A 4,221-nucleotide genomic window follows, 5' to 3' on the forward strand; every position below is an offset into this window, starting at 1 on the left:
AAATGTCCATCAGCAGAAGAAAGGGTAAACAGATGGCGTGATATGTATGCAGTGTAATTAACTCTGCTCCAGTGAAAGGGGATGAGTGATAGCTACACATACCAACCAGGATGAATCTCATAAATGTATTACGGAGCGCAGAAAGCAAGTTGCAGAATATTATTGTGTTACTGTGTTATTGATATGTCATTATATATTATTTGCATAAAATCTAAAAACACACAAACAATATCATATATGCTTATGATACTTATACATGGAGTTAGAGTATGAAGACGTGCATAGGAAATAACAAGGCTTGAGAGGAAAACAGAGTATCTTCCCGACCTGGGGGCAGGCGAACTTCTTAGGCAACAAAAAACACAAACCATTAAAAAGCCGATAAATTAAAAAAAAAAAAATTTTTTAGGGGAGGAGGTAATTAGGTTTGTCTATTTGTTTATTTCTTAAGTGGAGGTCCTGGGGATTGAACCCAGAACCTTCTGCATCCTAGGCAGGCACTCTACCACTAAGCTATCTCCTCCCCCCAAAAGTTGATAAATTGAAGCCAGAAAGAGAAAGAAAAACATCACATGATATCACTTATATGAGGAATCGAAAACAAAACAAAACAAATGACATATGAACTTATTTACAAAACAGAGAAAGACTCACAGACATAGAAAACAAACTTATGGTTACGGGGGGAGAGATAAATTGGGAGTTCGAGATTTGTGGATACTAATATATGTAAAATAGACAAACAACAAGTTGATACTGTACAGCACAGGGAACCATAGTCAATATCTTGTAGTAACTTATGATGAAAAAGAATATAAGAACGAATGTATATATGTTCCTTTGTGACTGAAGCATTGTGCTGTGCACCAGAAATTGACACAACATTGTAAACTGACTGTACTTCAATAAAAATATGTTTTTAAAAAAGTTGAGAAGTCGGACTTCTTTAAAATTAAGAGCTGCATGAAAAGAGTCAATGATGAGAAACAAACAAGCAACACAATTGAAAAAGCAACACAGAGAGTAGGAAAAGATATTTGTAACACGTGTATCTAAGGATCACATCCAAAATTCATAATGAGTTGCTACAAATTAATAAGAAAAAGACAATTCAATTATTTTAAAAATCTAACTTTTACCGTAAGATCTAGCAATCCCACTCCTGGGCATATATCTAGAGAAAATTCCAATTCAAAGACACCTGCCCCCAGTGTTCACAACAGCGCTATATACAATAGCCAAGACATGGAAGCGACCTAAATGTCCACTGACCCATGACTGGATAAAGAGGATGGGGTGTACATACACATGTGTACACAATGAAATATTATGCAACCATTAAAAGAATGAAATAATGCCATTTGCAGCAACATGAATAGACCTGAGGATGATCATACTAAGTGAAATGAGTCAGACAGAAAGACAAATATCATCTGCTATCACCTATACGTGGACTTTAAAATATGGTACAAGTGGACTTATTTACAAAACAGAAACAGACTCACAGACGTAGAAGACAAACTTACGGTTACCAAAGGGGAAAGAGTTGAGGGGAGGATTAAATTAGGAGTTTGGGATTAGCCGATACAAACTACCATATACAAAACAGATAAACAACAAGGTCCTACTGTACAGCGCAGGGAATTATATTCAATGTCTTGTAATAACATATAATGGAAAAGAATTTCTTAAAATCTGACTTGAACGGGCACTCTGTAAAAGAGGCTAGCCAAAGGCCACTTAGACGTGTAAAAAGGGGTTCAACATTAATTACTAGGAAAGTGCAAATTAAAACGTAATACGATACCACTGCACGCCCATTAGGATGGCTTCCATGTCGAACACTGACAGCACCAAGCATTACCAAGGTTGCGGCTCACCCAGAGCCCTCATACGTCACTGGTGGGAATGCAAATGGATGCACCTACTTTGGAAAACTGTGACAATATTGCTCCTGAATGACTGTAAACATCCCCCAGAAATTCTATCCCTGGCTAGATGTCCAACAGAAATGAATGACTAAGGCCATCAAAAGTCATGTACAAGAATGTTATATATTCATAGTAGCCTCAAACTGGAAATCAACTGAATGTCCACCATCAGTAGAATGGATAAACTATGGTCTATTCACACGATGAAATACTACACAATAGTAAAAAAAAAAAAAGAAAAGACTGCTACACGTAACAATCTTACGGGTGAATCTTACAGGTGAAATAAACCAGGTACAAGAGAGGATATAGTGTATGTTATTCACATGCAGATTGAAAGTCAGCAAAATGAGCCTCTGTGATCGAGGTCAGACTAGCGGTGCTTTGGGAGGTGCCGACCGTGAAGGGGCAAGCGGAGGCTTCTAGGTTTCCTCCCTTCAAGTAGTGACGACACGGGCATATTTACCTGTAAAATTCGTCAAGCTGTACCCTTAAGACCTGGGCACTTGATGCAACTGGTGCATTGATTAAAAACTTACGAAAGGAAAAGATGCGTACAGGAATGAAAATTGCCAAGTTTAGGGTAAGTAATACATTCCGAAGTGTTTCTTCTGCAGGGAGGGAGAAATTGCCTGAAACTGCTTCACGGAGAAGGTGGGCCTTTCATTGGACTTTAAGAATGTGATTGGGGCAGGGATCATTCCAGGATGTGCTTAGAAGACAGAAAGTAACTAGAGCAGAGAATTCAGGTCAGGGCAGGGAAGAGGGGAGAGGAACCGCACTGCGGACTTGGGTCTAGGAGTCCAGGTTCAAGTCCTAACTCCACTACCGACCAGCTCTGTGACCTTGGGGATAGTCACTTAACCTCTCTAAGTCTCAGTTCCTCCCTTTGTCAAATGGGGATGGCTATGAAATAATGCTCCTAAGCTGCTTAACCTAGTGGCTGGCAGAGTGTACTCGAGAAACAGGCATGCCCCCATCACGATCATTACACTGGGGAACTCTCCTAACAAGATGCTGCAGTGGGGCATTTGCTGTCTTTATCTCAGCCGTCACCCCAAAGGCCTGAAATAACACAATGTGTGCCAAGAACCCCCACAGCATAAAGCAAGGGCCTGGGCCATCTGTGTGCAGCAAGCTAAGAGATTGTGGAACATTCTGCCAGCACCTCCAGGGTATCAAAGAGTGAAATGGGAAGAGAACAGTTGTGAGAAATGGAGGAGGGGCTTCGGGAGGGCACTTGGAGAGCTTGATACGTGACCCCAGCGTTTGGGAGACACAGGGACTGACGTCTGACACTCGCCTGGGAAATCTAAAGGTAAGAAGCTGGTTGGACAGGTTGGAGCAGGGAGGAGGGGAGCTGGGAGGGAGCATCCTACTGGGTCAAGGGCAGCTGGACTGGGACCTCTTCAACTGGATTTCACTGCAGATGACACCGTGAAGGGAGAAGGGGTCTTACAGAGCGGTGGTCTGCTGTAAGCCCAGGGCTTCAGAGGGGGAGGCACAGGTAGCAGAGGAAAGAGAGGCGTGCCCACAGCAGGGTACCACCAGAGGCGACGCGATGCCAGGATGCCACCACACCAGTCATGGGTGCTGTTTCCTGCCCCTCACCTCTCCTCCACCCTGCTGTCCACCCTGCAGAGGCCAAAGCAGCAGCCAGCGGGGCAGAGGTGGCGAGAAGACAGCCAAGTAGTGGCAGAATTTTTGAGCGGGGCTGAGCTACAGAAGGGGGAAAGCCTTAATTAGATCAGGGCTTAGAGTTTTTGTTTGTTGGTTGGTCTGTTTTTTTAATTGAGGTATAGTTGATTTATAATATGATATTGTTTTCAGATGTACAGCACAGTGACTTAGTATTCACATAGATTATATTCCATTTAAAATTACTACAAAGTAATGGCCATATTCCCTGTGCTGTGCAGTACATCCTTGTGGCTTATTTATTTTATACATAGTAGTTTGTACCTCCTAATCCCCCCTTCTTGCCGCTTCCCCTTCCCCTCCCCACTGGTAGCCACTAGTTTATTCTCTGTATCTGTGAGTCTGTTTCTGTTTGGTTACATACATTCCTTTGTTGCATTTTTTAGATTCCACCTATAAGTGATAACACAGAGTATGTCTTTCACTGTCTGACTTATTTCACTAAGCATAATAGTCCTGTTGTGGTCCATCCACATTGTTGCAAATGGCATTATTTCATTCTTTTTTATGGCTGAGTAATACATATATATATATATATATATGCCACACCTTCTTTCTCCAGTCATCTGTCGATGGACATTTGGGTCGCTTC

At 42.0% G+C, this 4,221-nt stretch overlaps 1 non-coding gene across 1 annotated transcript; it reads right to left on the bottom strand.

Annotated features, from left to right (window-relative positions):
* Positions 1-451: 451 nt before the first annotated feature.
* On the bottom strand, positions 452-524 carry TRNAP-AGG (transfer RNA proline (anticodon AGG)). The gene has a single exon. It is a non-coding gene; the product is annotated as a tRNA-Pro (tRNA).
* Between the last annotated feature and the right edge of the window lie 3,697 nt (positions 525-4,221).

This window comes from Camelus bactrianus, chromosome 6 (genome assembly GCF_048773025.1).
Source record: "Camelus bactrianus isolate YW-2024 breed Bactrian camel chromosome 6, ASM4877302v1, whole genome shotgun sequence".
NCBI lineage: Eukaryota > Metazoa > Chordata > Mammalia > Artiodactyla > Camelidae > Camelus > Camelus bactrianus.